This window comes from Pinus tabuliformis, chromosome 7 (assembly GCF_031772625.1).
Source record: "Pinus tabuliformis cultivar Carrire ecotype Pingquan chromosome 7, CPIR1, whole genome shotgun sequence".
Taxonomy (NCBI): Eukaryota; Viridiplantae; Streptophyta; class Pinopsida; order Pinales; family Pinaceae; genus Pinus; species Pinus tabuliformis.
In genome coordinates, this window is record NC_142293.1 from 1682240559 (window position 1) to 1682261140 (window position 20582).

General features: G+C 33.5%; 1 pseudogene; it reads left to right on the forward strand.

Moving 5' to 3' along the window:
- Nucleotides 1–14249: 14249 nt before the first annotated feature.
- On the forward strand, nucleotides 14250–17399 carry LOC149254946 (endoglucanase 16-like; annotated as a pseudogene).
- The last annotated feature ends 3183 nt before the right edge of the window (nucleotides 17400–20582 follow it).

A 20582-nucleotide genomic window follows, 5' to 3' on the forward strand; every position in this document is an offset into this window, starting at 1 on the left:
AAAAAACCTCATGATGGTCATTTTTATAAGTCCTGTTGAATGTAGAAGACTCTTTCTGGCTTTGCCATGCCAATTAATTCATTTTAGATTCAACTGGATTTTTTGTGTAGCAAATATATCTTTATAGAAAAACATTTTGAGGGAAATTACACATGCATTTATTCTTTTCAAATTAGTTTTTTTATCATGAGTATGCTATTAATTTCAATTATGTGTGCCAATGTTTCTATATAAATAGTTTCATCTCGTAGACTTTAGTTAATTTATAGCTTCTATCTTCTCATGCCAACTTCTTTAATTCAATTTTAATTCAACTCAGCATACAATATTAGAGCTAAACAATTCCATTCAATTCATTATGCCTTCATCATCAAAGATTCAAAATAGATAGTGTTGATCCATAACATGCACTTGGGATAGATTCCCTTTGGACCCTTTGTGGGTGACTAATTAACCCCAAGATTGCATATTCATATTTAAAACTATGTATTTATAATGTATTAAATTATATAATTCAATATTATTTTTATCAGTTTCAATCACAATTGGATATAAACATGTTTTACCCATTTATTTTTGTTTCTTACATATCCAAGCTCGCAAATAATTTAGTTGTTGTACTATATTAATGAAAAAATCTAATTAATATTGTATTTCTGTGTTATTCATTACGAAATTTAGTTAGCTCATTTTTATGATGTGTTTCTTATGATATGCTTTATTTTAATGAAACATAGAAACAAAAATTGATATTGTATATTAAAATGAGATATGTTTGAGTGCCAATGGAAAACAAAGTGGGCCTAATAATACCCACCTAGCATATAATTTAAACTAAAGAAAGCAGTAAGATATGATATGAGATTGGGTAAACCTAAAATAATGTTGGTATAACAAATACCCATAGTCCAAGTTTTTGTTCTCCATTTCTTAGGTTAAGAAAGAGATGCTTCATGTAATATCATCTGTACATCATTTATACTCTATCAAAGGGAAGAAAATTAACTTGGGTGTTTAGTGACTTCCATTAAATTCACTCACCAAAAATAATCGTGTATAGTATGGAATTTGAACTTTGGTACTCACATATGATTATACCCTTGAAGGTTCCTGGAACTGTTCACCCATGCTTGACCCACCTTATGATTATATGGTAGCTCTCAAATTATACATCACCTTCCAAGAGCTATTTTCGCCCTGGTATAGACATGGGACACCATTGGGATGTTTAACATTATGGTGAGTTCTTTGATTCCTTGTTACCCCATTGGTATCATACCCTTGGTTGCTAGTTTGCCTCATTTTTTTCCATTCGGTCATTTTTTTGGTGCATTTCCTAAGTTCACTAAACCATTTGAGGGCACAAACCCTTAATATGGGTCCATCGTTACTTAGGATGCCTTAAATAAGGTTCGTAGCTATTTAAATATATTTGGAAGTTGTTATTTAGTGGTAAATTTTAGTCAAATATCCAATATTTATTGATTTCTTCCTATTGATCATACCATAAATTTCCTCTAAATGGTATCATGAATGTGAATTAGCAAGTCAGATAATAGAGGGGCATTTCGGGCCTAAATTATCTGCAATATCATAGTAACCAAATCGACAACGTGTAACCAAAATACATAACACACTACTTTTATAGGATTTTGACACTTATTGGAACATGAAAATGTTTCAGGTGAACTTCACAAGTTCACCTTGTTATTAAGTTAAAGGTTCTAATTAGAAATTTATGTTAGGATATTTAGACACTTAGGAGTTATTTGTGCTCAACTTGGTCTAATGTGTCTATTAGGTAGAATCATGTTTCTTTAGTATGAATTAATTGCATCATAATTTGATGGTCATGATGTATTCTAGACATAAAGTAATCTAATGGTTTACATTCTCCTCTATATTAATGACTATTGATCCATGACTTAACACCCAATCGGTCCATAATGTCGATTTAAAGAGCATGGGGGGTCACTGTTAATAATGGGGGGTCACTGTTAAATTTCCTCTAGTGGCCACATTGACTGGGGATGTGGAGTATTTCCCTCTTTGAGGGTTTCAACCACATAAAAATACAAGAGCTATGATATTTGATCTAGTTGTGTGAGTAGTTATTGAAGGCGTTTGTCTTATATGGAATGAATTATCATCCTGAACATGTATCATAGCATGTTCAAATAGCTACTCTTTTTGTTGATCGATATCTTGAGCTTGTGTTGCCATTTCTAATATTAATTATTTCCATACATTTCTTTTCCTAAACAATTTATTCCATTATGTCTAGAGAATTGGTTTTATTTAATAACACCTTTCCTTTCATAAAGAAAGGTGTCTAGTTTCCCAAGATACAATTTTTTTCATTATGTCATGAGATATACAGTTTAATTACACTTTAAAATAATAATTATAGAGTTTGTTTTCCATTTTTCGGTTTATATTGTTAGTTTGATACTCTTTATAATTTACATATTTTAAGTTTGATACTCTTTATAATTTACATTTTCCCCTTTCCCCCCACTCTATAAAATCTTGGCAAATTAGAAGCAGTGTTGAAAATATTTTTCTTAACTACATATTCTCTTTGTAGTGCTCTATGTGATCTCAAAAAATAAAAACAAAAAAGGGAAAACTTGTATTTTTTAGGCAAGTTAATTGATATTTAACCCCATTGTTGTTGAGAATTAGATTTTTTTATTTGTTTTTAACAAAAAATTGTTTGATTTTGGATAAGTATTTTTTTTTGTAAGCATGCACTCTGAGGCAAAGATCCAAGAACACCAACACCAACAATCCTATCCTCCACTACCATTAGTATGTGGTTTGCACTATCTCACTTGGTTAAAAATTACTTTATATAGTAAGAAGTCTTGAGTTTCACATCATCTACAACCATACACGTGAACTTCTACTTACCTCTACTTACCGTTTGGTTAATTGTTATCATTATTGCCTTTCTTTTTAATGACATAACCTTCATATTTGAAGCCCATTTTTAGAGCTTTTTTAAATATTCAATTTTTTGAGGGTTTTTTTATTATTAAATTTTCACATCATCTACAACCATACACGTGAACTTCTACTTACCATTTGGTTATTTGTTATCATTATTTCCTTTTCTTTAATGACATAACCTTCATATTTGAAGCCCATTTTTAGAGTTTTTTTAAATATTCAATTTTTTCTAGAGATGTCCATTTGGCTAGTCAATTTCAACTTTTGAAACCATATTATAGATATTTTCATATGGCCCCTCCAAGTGAAATTTTTCTTACTAGTGTTGTAACATGATTAGTTTTGATTAAACTGCGTGATCAAACAATTTCTACTGTGTATTCTCTGGAATGATTGGATCTCTTGAGATTCACTAGCCAAAAAACATGTAGCCATATGGCTTCATTGTTTTCACCTCATTTGATTGATAGTTGTCTTCAGCATGAATTTGTATTTTGTGTAATTACTGTATGAATAATGTAATCCATCGACAATACATTTTTCCATAAATGGTTTACTTTTCAAAACTGATAAGTAGGGTTTATCATTAGGAGTTAACTGAAATAGAAAAAAAAAATCATAAAAATAGTCCAACAATGCTATTAAAACTGTAATTTTGTTGTGTGTGACATAGAATGCAAGGTAGGGGTGGTGTTCTAATGGCTTCTTATTCTAGTTGTTATTCCTAAGCCTGGATCAGGTTCATGATCCCCTGATCCAACTCATGATCTAACTCAGAAGAGAAAGCCTAAGCCAAAGCCCTCTCCTACACCCAAAAAGAGCTCTCGAGTAGCAACTTCCCCACAGGGTAAGATTTCCGAAGATTAAATTTTGGCTACCAAAATGTTGTTAAAACTTCAATTTTTCAGTGTGACATAGAATGAACAAACTCAAGTTTGGCCAAACAACAAAGGACAATATTGATTATGATTTATTTCTCAAATTTTGTAGAGAATGATATTTTGGCCATTTGGAAGAGGTAGACAAGTTCTTGGAATAATAGAAAGAAAAACATTATAGATATGCTATGTACATCACTAATAAATATCCCCACAAGACAATTACATCTCTCCAACTCTCTTTCTAGAATTTGTATGGTCTTGTATGGGGTCTCTCCAAACCAAATGCCAACAACTTGTATTTATTTCCTAAATGGATGAAGTCTCTCTCTCCTGGCCGAAGTTTGGATTTTGTGTACATCCGTGTTGGTCCTCTAGTAATCGTTTCCGTAGTTTGCTATCAGATGAATTGATCAACTATATTGATTGTTAGGGAGATGGAAAGGTCCAAGGCAAAAGAATGATCAGTGGTGGGTCAAATGATGGGTCAATTGCGGCTCATCTATATGAATAAGTGGCACCAATTCCTAATGCACATGTTGATGGAAGATGAGTTTATGGTTGGGTAAAGCTTGGATCTCTGAGTTGTCTCACATTTCAATATTTCAATATGTTAGATAAACTTGACCCTATGGTGGAGTTGAGGTTATGTCAACATTTATGGTTAACAGTTGTGGTTTTGGGCACCTAGTATTGGTGACTCATGGTATTACATGTAGTTGAATCCCTTAAAAGGCTTCTGTATTCTCCATTGTAGGCAGCCATGGTTGAGTGGTGAAAGCTCAGGTTGTTGGCCGACTTGGCTATGTTTTAGCAAGGACAATAATAGATCTATTGTTGGTTGGTTTTTCCCCCAATTGGGGTTTTCCAGATAATCATGGTGTACATGGTTTGAATGTGTATTTCTTGATTGTTATATTTATTTCTCTTGAACCCTAACAAATGGTATGTTGGCAAGGTCCTTGGATAGCTGTTCGAAATGTTCCCATCGACAAAGTCGTGGTGCTGGTTGAAGCAATAGCTCATTGCACAAAACAACAATGTCCGTTGAGTGATGGTTTGATGAGGAGCATAAAGAAAATGAAGTCTCGAGCCTTTGCCAAGCCATGGGAATATTTTTTGGAAATTTAAATTAAATTTTGAAATTGTAAATTAGATTAAGTTGAGTTAGTCTGAGTGCATGAAGACCAAATCCGCGTGCTATCTGCTGCGTGTATTCTCTGCAGTCCCGTGAAGACCAGAGCCGTGTGCCACCTGCGTGTATACTCTGAGGTCCGGTTTGGTTTGTAAATCGTGAAGAGTGGAGGTTGGAGAAAAACCTTCTACACGACGTGAAGAGGAGGCACCGGTCTATGTAAAGAGAAAGGAGGACGCAAGAACCTACATACTCTGCATCCAGAATTGGAGTGGAGTGAGGAGGCATCGGCGTGGAGAGAGGAATCTTTGCATGCATCGAGGAGCCTTGACATCTGCGTCAAGGAGGGCACCACTACTGCGTACCCACCAAAGGCGCACTGGAGAATGCTACCCTGCGTGTGAAGTGTTGCCCTTGAGGGTGAAACCCCTCCATCGTTGACCACGATGCTACTATCGAAAAGAAAGGAGGACGTAGAGGATTACTAGAAAGCCTGTCTGAGTCGAAAACCTGCCTGATCTACTGAAGCCGAGAGATCAAAACAAAATAACAGAGCATTGTTTTCATAAAATCAAGAATGTCAGGTAATTCTTTTTTTTTCCAGAGAAATTTGTTGAAAGGCTTTTATGGTTAAAGAAAAAAATATATTCTAAAATAGTAACAGAAATTTTAAATAAAAATTCAGTTACAAGGGAAGGGTTAAATAGTGGGATAGGAGTCTTACAGGATGAAATGCATGGTTAAACTTGCCGCAGTTCAAGTTGTGTGTGGGTCAAGATAGCAACAAAATAAAAATAAAATGGAAATTTTCATGTAAATGGGTATACGACTGTAAGACCTGGTAAGGAATGCATAACCGAGTAAATCACTGGTAAAGTCTAAATGTCCACTTGGGTGATATGGAGATGCATGTGGTGGTATGATGAAGCATGTTGAACTAGGAAAGCTTGTGAGATTATCAAATACCCTAACATTGACTGGGTAGGGCCTGGAGGTGAGTGGTGGCTGGCTCACTTGCAAGATTTGGATAGATTTGGCCAAGGAAAACCCAAAGTCAAGTTTAAAGGGGGATTGTTAGATAAACTTGACCCTATGGTGGAGTTGAGGTTATGTCAACCGTTAGGGTTAACAGTATTGGTTTTGGGCACCTAGTATTGGTGACTCATGATATTGAGCTCATGGTATTACATGTAGTTCAAGCCCTTAAAAGACTTGTGTATTCTCCATTGTAGGCAGCCATGGTTGAGCGATGAAAGCTCAGGTTGTTGGCCGGCTTGGCTGTGTTTTAGCTAAGGACAATAATAGATCTATTGTTGGTTGGTTTTTCCCCCAATTGGGGTTTTCCACATAATCATGGTGTACATGGTTTGAATGTGTATTTCTTAATTGTTATATTTATTTCTCTTGAACCCTAACACAATATAGTTTGTTTTGGCATATGCCTCATAAACTCATGGAGCAATTGAGCTCTCGACACCATTCTTTAATAAAGATTTGTATGTGGTGAGAAAACTGGTACCATGGAAGAATGGATTTATGTATTCACAATTGACCCATTGGCATGTTCTTAATTTTGTTCATGGTAAATGGCAATCATACAAATTTTACTTATTTTTTCTCTACTACTCTTTCCTTTACTGAGTTTCGTTTGCAACATGTGGTGCAATTACTCGTTTATAATCCGTGTATCATATCAGATTATGGCATGTCTAAAAAAATACATCTCTGTAAACCTATAATAACTTGTTATATTCTCTTCTTTTAATTATTAAACAATTACAACTCAAATTCAAATGTTAAGCTTTACTAACTTCTTTTTGAGTGAAATTATTTCTATAATATGTTATTAAACTTTATGTTATTCATCTTGTTTTTACAATTATATGAATATGCCAAGAGTTTTAAGAGTTTTGGTGTTTGGAATCCATTTTCAGCAGTCCCACCCGTATTTGTTAAATATCTTCCAACTTATTACTTTAGTTAAAATACAAACCTAAAAATGATTTAATTATAAAATATACTAAATAAAAATTTGTAAAGAAAACATTATACAAAATATGGAATGAGATATTACATGGTATCTGCATTTTCTGTCACATTTGCAAAAACTAGTAGAATGTAAATAAAAGCTTCCGGTTTTGAAATTAAACTTTAGACCTCTTCTCTATAACTTTATAAGACTGATAGAATGTATATTAGAACTCTAAATTTTAAAAATGAATCCATTAAAATTTTAAAATTAAATTTGTTATCTTTTTAATTTACGAAATTATAACTTTAATTACATACATTTAAAATAATGTTGGTATAACAAATACCCATAGTCCAAGTTTTTGTTCTCCATTTCTTAGGTTAAGAAAGAGATGCTTCATGTAATATCATCTGTACATCATTTATACTCTATCAAAGGGAAGAAAATTAACTTGGGTGTTTAGTGACTTCCATTAAATTCACTCACCAAAAATAATCATGTATAGTATGGAATTTGAACTTTGGTACTCACATATGATTATACCCTTGAAGGTTCCTGGAACTGTTCACCCATGCTTGACCCACCTTATGATTATATGGTGGCTCTCAGATTATACATCACCTTCCAAGAGCTATTTTCGCCCTGATATAGACATGGGACACCATTGGGATGTTTAACATTATGGTGAGTTCTTTGATTCCTTGTTACCCCATTGGTATCATACCCTTGGTTGCTAGTTTGCCTCATTTTTTTCCATTCGGTCATTTTTTTGGTGCATTTCCTAAGTTCACTAAACCATTTGAGGGCACAAACCCTTAATATGGGTCCATCGTTACTTAGGATGCCTTAAATAAGGTTCGTAGCTATTTAAATCTATTTGGAAGTTGTTATTTAGTGGTAAATTTTAGTCAAATATCCAATATTTATTGATTTCTTCCTATTGATCATACCATAAATTTCCTCTAAATGGTATCATGAATGTGAATTAGCAAGTCAGATAATAGAGGGGCATTTCGGGCCTAAATTATCTGCAATATCATAGTAACCAAATCGACAACGTGTAACCAAAATACATAACACACTACTTTTATAGGATTTTGACACTTATTGGAACATGAAAATGTTTCAGGTGAACTTCACAAGTTCACCTTGTTATTAAGTTAAAGGTTCTAATTAGAAATTTATGTTAGGATATTTAGACACTTAGGAGTTATTTGTGCTCAACTTGGTCTAATGTGTCTATTAGGTAGAATCATGTTTCTTTAGTATGAATTAATTGCATCATAATTTGATGGTCATGATGTATTCTAGACATAAAGTAATCTAATGGTTTACATTCTCCTCTATATTAATGACTATTGATCCATGACTTAACACCCAATCGGTCCATAATGTCGATTTAAAGAGCATGGGGGGTCACTGTTAATAATGATTTCATGAGAAATATCTTATGTAAAGTTCTTTCCTTTATCATCACTTAAATTTCCTCTAGTGGCCACATTGACTGGGGATGTGGAGTATTTCCCTCTTTGAGGGTTTCAACCACATAAAAATACAAGAGCTATGATATTTGATCTAGTTGTGTGAGTAGTTATTGAAGGCCTTTGTCTTATATGGAATGAATTATCATCCTGAACATGTATCATAGCATGTTCAAATAGCTACTCTTTTTGTTGATCGATATCTTGAGCTTGTGTTGCCATTTCTAATATTAATTATTTCCATACATTTTTTTCCTAAACAATTTATTCCATTATGTCTAGAGAATTGGTTTTATTTAATAACACCTTTCCTTTCATAAAGAAAGGTGTCTAGTTTCCCAAGATACAATTTTTTTCATTATGTCATGAGATATACAATTTAATTACACTTTAAAATAATAATTATAGAGTTTGTTTTCCATTTTTCTGTTTATATTCTTAGTTTGATACTCTTTATAATTTACATATTTTAAGTTTGATACTCTTTATAATTTACATTTTCCCCTTTCCCCCCACTCTATAAAATCTTGGCAAATTAGAAGCAGTGTTGAAAATATTTTTCTTAACTACATATTCTCTTTGTAGTGCTCTATGTGATCTCAAAAAATAAACATAAAAATGGGAAAACTTGTATATTTTAGGTAAGTTAATTGATATTTAACCCCATTGTTGTTGAGAATTAGATTTTTTTATTTGTTTTTAACAAAAAATTGTTTGATTTTGGATAAGTATTTTTTTTTGTAAGCATGCACTCTGAGGCAAAGATCCAAGAACACCAACACCAACAATCCTATCCTCCACTACCATTAGTATGTGGTTTGCACTATCTCACTTGGTTAAAAATTACTTTATATAGTAAGAAGTCTTGAGTTCAAATCTCTTTTTAAGTTACATGCAACTCTAGTTTATAAAGTAACTTCATTATAAAAGTGTTTATCACTTGTTTTATAAAACTAGGTGACTTCATAAAGTAATGTATTTGTATAAGTGAGCTTATAGGTAAAGTTAGTGAGGGTTTTTTTATTATTAAATTTTCACATCATCTACAACCATACACGTGAACTTCTACTTACCGTTTGGTTATTTGTTATCATTATTGCCTTTTTTTTAATGACATAACCTTCATATTTGAAGCCCATTTTTAGAGCTTTTTTAAATATTCAATTTTTTGAGGGTTTTTTTATTATTAAATTTTCACATCATCTACAACCATACACGTGAACTTCTAGTTACCATTTGGTTATTTGTTATCATTATTTCCTTTTTTTAATGACATAACCTTCATATTTGAAGCCCATTTTTAGAGTTTTTTTAAATATTCAATTTTTTCTAGAGATGTCCATTTGGCTAGTCAATTTCAACTTTTGAAACCATATTATAGATATTTTCATATGGCCACTCCAAGTGAAATTTTTCTTACTAGTGTTGTAACATGATTAGTTTTGATTAAACTGCGTGATCAAACAATTTCTACTGTGTATTCTCTGGAATGATTGGATCTCTTGAGATTCACTAGCCAAAAAACATGTAGCAATATGGCTTCATTGTTTTCACCTCATTTGATTGATAGTTGTCTTCAGCATGAATTTGTATTTTGTGTAATTACTGTATGAATAATGTAATCCATGGACAATACATTTTTCCATAAATGGTTTACTTTTCAAAACTGATAAGTAGGGTTTATCATTAGGAGTTAACTGAAATAGAAAAAAAAAATCATAAAAATAGTCCAACAATGCTATTAAAACTGTAATTTTGTTGTGTGTGACATAGAATGCAAGGTAGGGGTGGTGTTCTAATGGCTTCTTATTCTAGTTGTTATTCCTAAGCCTGGATCAGGTTCATGATCCCCTGATCCAACTCATGATCTAACTCAGAAGAGAAAGCCTAAGCCAAAGCCCTCTCCTACACCCAAAAAGAGCTCTCGAGTAGCAACTTCCCCACAGGGTAAGATTTCCCAAGATTAAATTTTGGCTACCAAATGTTGTTAAAACTTCAATTTTTCAGTGTGACATAGAATGAACAAACTCAAGTTTGGCCAAACAACAAAAGACAATATTGATTATGATTTATTTCTCAAATTTTGTAGAGAATAATATTTTGGCCATTTGGAAGAGGCAGACAAGTTCTTGGAATAATAGAAAGAAAAACATTATAGATATGCTATGTACATCACTAATAAATATCCCCACAAGACAATTACATCTCTCCAACTCTCTTTCTAGAATTTGTATGGTCTTGTATGGGGTCTCTCCAAACCAAATGCCAACAACTTGTATTTATTTCCTAAATGGATGAAGTCTCTCTCTCCTGGCCGAAGTTTGGATTTTGTGTACATCCGTGTTGGTCCTCTAGTAATCATTTCCGTAGTTTACTATCAGATGAATTGATCAACTATATTGATTGTTAGGGAGATGGAAAGGTCCAAGGAAAAAGAATGATCAGTGGTGGGTCAAGTGATGGGTCAATTGTGGCTCATCTATATGAATAAGTGGCACCAATTCCTAATGCACATGTTGATGGAAGATGAGTTTATGGTTGGGTAAAGCTTGGATCTCTGAGCTGTCTCACATTTCAATATGTTAGATAAACTTGACCCTATGGTGGAGTTGAGGTTATGTCAACATTTATGGTTAACAGTTGTGGTTTTGGGCACCTAGTATTGGTGACTCATGGTATTACATGTAGTTGAATCCCTTAAAAGGCTTGTGTATTCTCCATTGTAGGCAGCCATGGTTGAGTGGTGAAAGCTCAGGTTGTTGGCCGACTTGGCTATGTTTTAGCAAGGACAATAATAGATCTATTGTTGGTTGGTTTTTCCCCCAATTGGGGTTTTCCAGATAATCATGGTGTACATGGTTTGAATGTGTATTTCTTGATTGTTATATTTATTTCTCTTGAACCCTAACAAATGGTATGTTGGCAAGGGCCTTGGATAGCTGTTCGAAATGTTCCCATCGACAAAGTGCTGGTGTTGGTTGAAGCAATAGCTCATTGCACAAAAAAACAATGTCCGTTGAGTGATGGTTTGATGAGGAGCATGAAGAAAATGAAGTCTCGAGCCTTTGCCAAGCCCTGGGAATATTTTTTGGAAATTTAAATTAAATTTTGAAATTGTAAATTAGATTAAGTTGAGTTAGTCTAAGTGCATGAAGACCAAATCCGCGTGCTATCTGCTGCGTGTATTCTCTGCAGTCCCGTGAAGACCAGAGCCGCGTGCCACCTACGTGTATACTCTGAGGTCCGGTTTGGTTTGTAAATCGTGAAGAGTGGAGGCTGGAGAAAAACCTTCTGCACGGCGTGAAGAGGAGGCACCAGCCTATGTAAAGAGAAAGGAGGACGCAGGAACCTACATACTCTGCATCCAGAATTGGAGTGGAGCGAGGAGGCACCGGCGTGGAGAGAGGAATCTTTGCATGCATCGAGGAGCCTTGACATCTGCGTCAAGGAGGGCACCACTACTGCGTACCCACCAAAGGCGCATTGGAGAATGCTGCCCTGCGTGTGAAGTGTTGCCCCTGAGGGTGAAACCCCTCCATCGTTGACCACGATGCTACTATCGAAGAGAAAGGAGGACGTAGAGGATTACCAGAAAGCCTGTCTGAGTCGAAAACCTGCCTGATCTACTGAAGCCGAGAGATCAAAACAAAAGAACAGAGCATTGTTTTCATAAAATCAAGAAAGTCAGGTAATTCTTTTTTTTTCCAGAGAAATTTGTTGAAAGGCTTTTATGGTTAAAGAAAAAATTCTATTCTAAAATAGTAACAGAAATTTTAAATAAAAATTCAGTTACAAGAGAAGGGTTAAATAGTGGGATAGGAGTCTTACAGGGTGAAATGCATGGTTAAACTTGCAGCAATTCAAGTTGTGTGTGGGTCAAGATAGCAACAAAATAAAAATAAAATGGAAATTTTCATGTAAATGGGTATACGACTGTAAGACCTGGTAAGGAATGCATAACCGAGTAAATCACTGGTAAAGTCTAAATGTCCACTTGGGTGATATGGAGATGCATGTGGTGGTATGATGAAGCATGTTGAACTAGGAAAGCTTGTGAGATTATCAAATACCCTAACATTGACTGGGTAGGGCCTGGAGGTGAGTGGTGGCTGGCTCACTTGGCAGATTTGGCTAGATTTGGCCAAGGAAAACCCAAAGTCAAGTTTAAAGGGGGATTGTTAGATAAACTTGACCCTATGGTGGAGTTGAGGTTATGTCAACCGTTAGTTCAAGCCCTTAAAAGACTTGTGTATTCTCCATTGTAGGCAGCCATGGTTGAGCGATGAAAGCTCAGGTTGTTGGCCGGCTTGGCTGTGTTTTAGCTAAGGACAATAATAGATCTATTGTTGGTTGGTTTTTCCCCCAATTGGGGTTTTCCACATAATCATGGTGTACATGGTTTGAATGTGTATTTCTTAATTGTTATATTTATTTCTCTTGAACCCTAACACAATATAGTTTGTTTTGGTATATGCCTCATAAACTCATGGAGCAATTGAGCTCTCGACACCATTCTTTAATAAAGAATTGTATGTGGTGAGAAAACTGGTACCGTGGAAGAATGGATTTATGTATTCACAATTGACCCATTGGCATGTTCTTAATTTTGTTCATGGTAAATGGCAATCATAAAAATTTTACTTATTTTTTCTCTACTACTCTTTCCTTTACTGTGAGTTTCGTTTGCAACATGTGGTGCAATTACTCGTTTATAATCCTTGTATAATAACTTGTTATATTCTCTTCTTTTAATTATTAAACAATTACAACTCAAATTCAAATGTTAAGCTTTACTAACTTCTTTTTGAGTGAAATTATTTCTATAATATGTTATTAAACTTTATGTTATTCATCTTGTTTTTACAATTATATGAATATGCCAAGAGTTTTAAGAGTTTTGGTGTTTGGAATCCATTTGCATCAGTCCCACCCGTATTTGTTAAATATCTTCCAACTTATTACTTTACTTAAAATACAAACCTAAAAATGATTTAATTATAAAATTTACTAAATAAAAATTTGTAAAAAAACATTATACAAAATATGGAATGAGATATTACATGGTATCTGCATTTTCTGTCACATTTGCAAAAACTAGTAGAATGTAAATAAAAGCTTCCGGTTTTGAAATTAAACTTTAGACCTCTTCTCTATAACTTTATAAGACTGATAGAATGTATATTAGAACTCTAAATTTTAAAAATAAATCCATTAAAATTTTAAAATTAAATTTGTTATCTTTTTAATTTACGAAATTATAACTTTAATTACATACATTTAAATTTGTTCTTTAATTTTACGGGTTTTGAAATAGTTAATATTTCGTATATTAATAGAAACGCTCACAGTGCCGATCTAATAGGCAACGGTAGTTAGTTTATATTCCGTTTGTGTGGAAAAATTAAATATTCAATAAATATTCTAGTCTGTGTAGAAAAACTAACTTCGTTATCTTCCTTGTGTTTCTTGAAACTTTAACATTTACTCGTTAATAGTACTGTGAGGAAATGGTGATGAGGCAACCTTATACACTGACTTACCATTCAGTTAATATTTTCCTGGAATTTCCGTCGTTTCATGTCCAACTGACACCCACAAGACTTCTCTACCCTTCAAAATAAGCACCGCATCAAACCTGCATGCAAGACTTCTTTGTCCTGCAAAACCTCTACAATACCCACATCAAACATGCATGCAAACAAAGAGACCGAATCCCCTTTATGTTTCTATTCTTCATTACACGTTGGTTGCGTGAGACTACAAATATATATACGCATCAACTTTTGCAGATATTTATTTTTGTACCCATTTACTGATCAATTGCAGCAGAAATGGGTTACAGGGTTACCGTGGAAAGGTTTGTGTGTATAATTCTTGCTACTGTGCTGTCTGCTCATCATCAGTTTGTGTTGGGTGAGTTTGACTACAAAGATGCTCTGCATAAATCTATTCTGTTTCTGGAGGCTCAACGTTCAGGAAAACTGTCCAGCAGTAGCAACAGGATAACCTGGAGAGGAGATTCTGGTCTAACAGACGCACAAATCCAAAATGTAATAACAATATTTTCTCATTTTGGTATTGCCATCCGGATTGTTTTAGAAACGTTGTCTCCTGAATGTTTTAGAAGTGTTGTTAATCATACCCAAAACGGCAAAATAACGACGCTGATCTTATCAATGCGAAAATAACGAGGGTATCTATTTTGGCGAAAACGATTGATACTCCACCCACAACTTATTTAGATCAAACAATTGATCTCTCGGAATTGATTTCTCAGCACTATCAGATTTCTGGATATTATGAGAATATACAATTAAGTTATTAACATAAAGATCCCCCGCAACCCACCTACAATGTGAATTCTTACTCCAGTATTATGAGTTATGAGTTTGCAACAGCTTGATTTCTATCAACATTCTCTGTCCATATAAATTAGGAATTGATTATTTGGTCCAGATCTTCAAGAAGTCTGGAAAGATACAATGATGTTCAACATGGCTTTTACTGTGTATTTATGTGTATTTATGCAGGTGGATTTGGTGGGCGGTTACTACGACGCTGGGGATAATGTGAAGTATGGGTTTCCGATGGCTTTCACCGTTACCATGCTGGCATGGGGAGCCCTTCAGTACAGAGTGGGGAGCCCTTCAGTACAGAGATGAACTTGCAGCAGCGGGAGAGTTGGAGAACGTTAGGGATGGCATTAAGTGGGGAACTGATTATTTCATCAAAGCAAGCGCCACCGAAAACCAGCTGTGGGTTCAGGTGAATTAATTGCCATCCCAACTAAATTTACTCATGGATCACAACAAATGGCAATTATGAATTTAGTTATGGTTTTGTTTTTAGGTGGGAGATCCAACTGCAGACCATAACTGTTGGGAGAACCCAGAGAGGATGGACACTCCAAGGACGAGAGGATGGACACTCCAAGGACTTTGTACAGAATAGATACATCCACTCACGGGACAGAAATTGCAGCAGAGACTGCTGCAGCATTGGCCGCTTCCTCCGTCGTCTTTGCAGCCATTGACAAACTTATTCCATTCTCCTACTCCAAAGAGCTACTTTGGTATAAGATTACGTATTCTAAAATCACTTATACTGTATTATTGGTTTAGAACAGCGATTGCAGATTTGAGAGATATTGAGATATTTTATAATCCTACTGTACTGTTAGGAAAAAGGTCAATGGTTTAATTTCTTTTCACTATTATATACTATTTTTAGAATTTACAGTCCAGATAACTTTAGTAATTAAAACAAACATATGATAGGAAACAATTTCTTTTCACTGTTTTATTCTATTCTTAGATTTTACAATTTAGATAACTTTAGCAACTTATGATAGGTCATATTTGTTTGTGGATGAATGTTTTTTTATAACTTTTATTTTAAATTTAATTTAATGTTTCCATTTTTGGAATATTTTGGGATCAGGCAAATAGCGGTGAGATTACTTATTTGAGGTTGCCTACGTTTTTTATCTCAAAATTGAGAATTAATTTAACGAATTTTATTCTCCAACTTTTTATGATAATCATTTAATTGAATATGTCATTTAGTACAGCTCTTTCGTTTCGCTGACCAGTACCGGGGAACATATCATGGAGAATGCCCTTTCTATTGCTCTGTCTCGGGCTATGATGTATCTTTCCTTAACATTATTAATTTTACTTCCTTTTTTACTTCACACTATTATTTATTTAAACTACAGAGTGAGTAACTTCTTGAAGTCTTCTTATTATTCCTCTACTAACTAACTTACAGGACGAGCTTGCATGGGCAGCCGTGTGGCTATATAGAGCAACTGGATTGCCATATTATACCAAATACATACTCCACCAAAATTTTTGTACTTCCAATGAGTATGAGTTCAATTGGGATCTCAAATGTGCAGGAGTTCAAATCCACCTGTCTAGTGTAAGTCCATATTCACATAAACATATGAATCACCAAATGTTCAATTTAGAAAAAGTTTAAGACTAACCACTTGACCCTCAACTGACCACATCTTCATAAAAATTAATAAACCTCGCAGCTATATCTCTCCGGAGAAACCAACCTGGAAGTTTTCAGAGGCCAAGCAGAAGTGTTCCTCTGCTCAGTTCTTCCACAAAGTCCTCAATTCAAAAATTCCATCACACCAGGTAAATGGAAGTTTCTCCCTGTCATGCTCCGAGTTTCAAAATTAAGCTCATCAACAGTGTTTGTATCTGTTGAGTTTCAAAATTAAGCTCATTAACAGTGTTTGTATCTGTTTCACTTGTACATGAGGTTTGTTGTTTGTCAGAGATGGTGCAAATACACAATATGCTACTGGCACATCATTCCTTGCATCAGTTTACAGTGACTTACTGTCACGATATAAGCAATACCTGCAATGTGGCGATCAAACATATGAACCAAGCATTCTTATTGCATTTGCCAAACAACAAGTACACATACATATTATAATTTTTTAAGTGTTGCAAAATATTTAATTAATGAGGAGAAGAATTGAGCACACTTGTATATCCATTCCAGCTTTCTCAGAGTATAAGAGATTCAGAGTTAAATAAATTTGATTTTTTGTTTTTTCATATCATAATTTGAAAAAGCAAGCAAAGTAGTAGCTAACAAATCCACTTTGTATATGTAAATTGCAGGTGGATTACATTTTGGGAAAGAATCCTGCTGGTATGTCTTTCATGGTGGGTTTTGGTGACAAATATCCACAGCAAGCTCACCACAGAGGGTCCTCCATAGTTTCGATATACGAGGATTCCAGAAAGATATCATGTACCGAAGGTTTCACTTTGTGGTTCAACAGAGAAGCACCAAACCCAAATGAATTAACAGGTGCAGTTGTGGGAGGGCCTGATCGCTATGACAGGTTTGAGGATAGCAGGGCTGATTCCACCAAGCTTGAGCCCACGACGTATATCAATGCTCCTCTCGTGGGAGTCCTGGCTAAGCTCCACAACAACATCATGGAATAATCGACATAACAGGGCCGATTCGTGCAAGCTTGAGCCCACAACTTATATCAATGATCCTCTTGTGGGAGTCCTGGCTAAGATCCACAGCATCAGCATGGAATCACGGACTTAAGTTCAAAAAGTTATGCTAGTAATATCTTTTACTAAGTCTGTATTCTATATGCAAATCTGAGTCGATGGAAATATATATGAATTTTGGTACTTCTGGGCTCCAGAATTGTTTTGTTTCATTTCATCCTGTTGAATCCTATAATCAGATTGAAGACTTGTTTTTACATCTTAGATCCCATATTCAGATTGAAAATTCTTCTATTTTTAAATAGCAGTGATATTGGCATAGAAGAACATGGTGTATGAGAGTCTCGAAGATCCTGTGCCATCGTGTTATATATGTGAGCATACAGGGAATGTGTGATCATAGGATTTTTGTTCCATGATGTTATATATGAGCATTTAGGAATGTGTAATCATAGGATTTATTTGTTTATTAATGTATAGATTGCTCTTGACTTGCACGAGCCGGAAATTTGCACTTGGTTATAATGTATATATTTTTTAAATAATATGAATATATTATAATTTTTTTTTAATGGTGTTTAACTTTAAAATACAAGTAGGGAGGATGGATAATTTGAATATAGGTTGGAAATTTATAGATATCCTACAACAAATATTGGAGTATATGAGCATTACGGAATATAGATTTTGATTTGTGTTTAGTTTACAAAATATGCAAGTGATATAAATGTTGTATAAAAGTATATGTATTGTGCCAAAGAAATAGATATTGTGATAAAGAAATATTCTTTGTTAAGATGGGAAAATAGAGATTTAGTTGGGAATTCATAGATATCATATAACAAACATTAGACTATATCAGCATTATGAAATATAGATTTTGGTTTGTGTTTAAATTATGTTTTTTAAAGAATGTATATTGATATCACCACTGTGTATAAAATTATATCTATGTGATAAATAAATAGACATTCTTAAGATGGGGGAGCATATACTAATTACTTACACACAATTCAAAACCAACGCTTTTACTTTGTAACTCCATCATGTAGACATTGCTAAAATGACATCTAGATAGAGAAACAACCATCCACTAGATTTCATGGGTAACCAACCATCGTACTTTGGTTCATTACGATGTCCCTTCATGTACATGGTTCATTCAACTTCTTGCACTTCCTGTATTATACAACCACTATGGTCCATTCAAGTGTTTCCAACCAACACATGTCTCGCTCCTAGTGTTAACGAACTTCCTAATAGAGACGATAGAACTAAACGACACAACTCCTCTATATGGCCACACCCTCCTATAGATTTCCCTTTGTTTTCTCTACAATATAATTTATTATTGATTTGATATAGTTTGTAAATGTTTTTATCTTTTATTTTGTTTTATTTGATTGTATATGCATAGTTTCCAATTAATTTGATGACAATTATTTCCATTCGAAATTTATTTATTTTTCATATCATTTGATCTAATTTGTTTCCTATTATTTCATAAAAGTTCCAAAAAAATTATTGAAAAATTCTTGGTAACGAGATCCAAATCAAAGAGTTCCAAGCGTTGATCATATGGGTGTTTTTAAAGATTTTGATTAAATTCAGATGCAAGAAATTTGAATCTGGATCATGTATACACATTGCTAATATAATTTTATGAGCTCTCAATTCCTTAAATCTAGATATAGAGGAATTGTTGATATATTATTTGTATTTGGATCTAGATAAGATAAATTATGTCTTAAAAAAAACTTTCATAACTTAGATCATATATATTAGGATTTGGATCAAACTTAATATATCATTATTTGAAATTTCCAAATCCTTGATACTAGATATCCAAATCCAAATCTTTCTTTCACCTAATATTCCATAGATTTGAAATAACATGGTGGACAATGAAATGAATCTTACCAAATTTTTAGTGCATTTATGATGACATGTAATATGACATGCCATGTTGACATGTCATATTACATGTCATCCCATATGGCCAATGACTGATTTAATTTATTAAGCATACTAATGACTTGGTATGATGACATATACATTGACATTGTAGTTTTGACATAGGTGTTAAAAGTATTCACATTTCATGAATTCATTGTATCTGGATAAGTAATGACTTAATGGAATTTATTGTGGTGTTATGCATTCTAAATTTTATTTTCTATCTAAATATATGCAACTATCAATTTGTTTTGAATTTTTTCATATGTATTATTTGTATAAGGATCCCGATCATTTATTTTCTCACTTCATTCTTCCTAATTCCATAATATTCATTTCCACTTCAAGTACATGGATCAAGAATTTTATATAAGTATTTGGATATTGACAATACATATATGGATTAAATTTTATAGGCCTTATAAAAGTCTTATGGATACCGAGGTATCCACTTTGTTTCTCACATTCAGATTGTTTTGTTTAGTCCATGTTACTTGTGAAGTTCTTCTCCATGTTAGATTAAACTACTCAGCTATTCGTGGGCTAACCAATGGATTATTAGAGATAATCATGTATGGAATCTACTAGACACTGGCATGCTTTTGTTGACGTGTCATCTACCATAGTATTGCTATCCATTACATATTTTCAGATCCCAAATTTTTGTATACTAGTCTAGTATATGATTGAGATTAAAAGAATACACTGTAGCCCATATTGCATAATATTGTGCAAATGAATTATGTTAGGTGAAGGATAACTTATAAACTCTTTGTAACCATTTCACCCAATGAATATTGGATTAATATTGGAATCTATTATTTGTTTATGATTACTTGCGTAAATATATAATTATTTAACTATTAGCATACTAGCTATTACTTTTGTACATTTGGCAAATCTTTTCAAGACCGAAATAATCTGAATGATAAAGAAAATAGAAAGAATAGGAGAATAAAATAAATAATATAAAAATAAGGAGAAAAAACCTACTTGCATACAAATAAACACTATGACATATTCAAAATCTTGAATCAAATACAAATATCCTTATAACAAATTACAATGTGTTACTAACCATAAGAATTTTTAAAATGGAAAACTATATCGACATCATTGTTTGAAAGGAACAATCGTATGCTTTTATCAAACATTTTTCATAAGAAATATTAAAATTAGACTTCGAAAGTGGAATTTGTTGTAACAAAA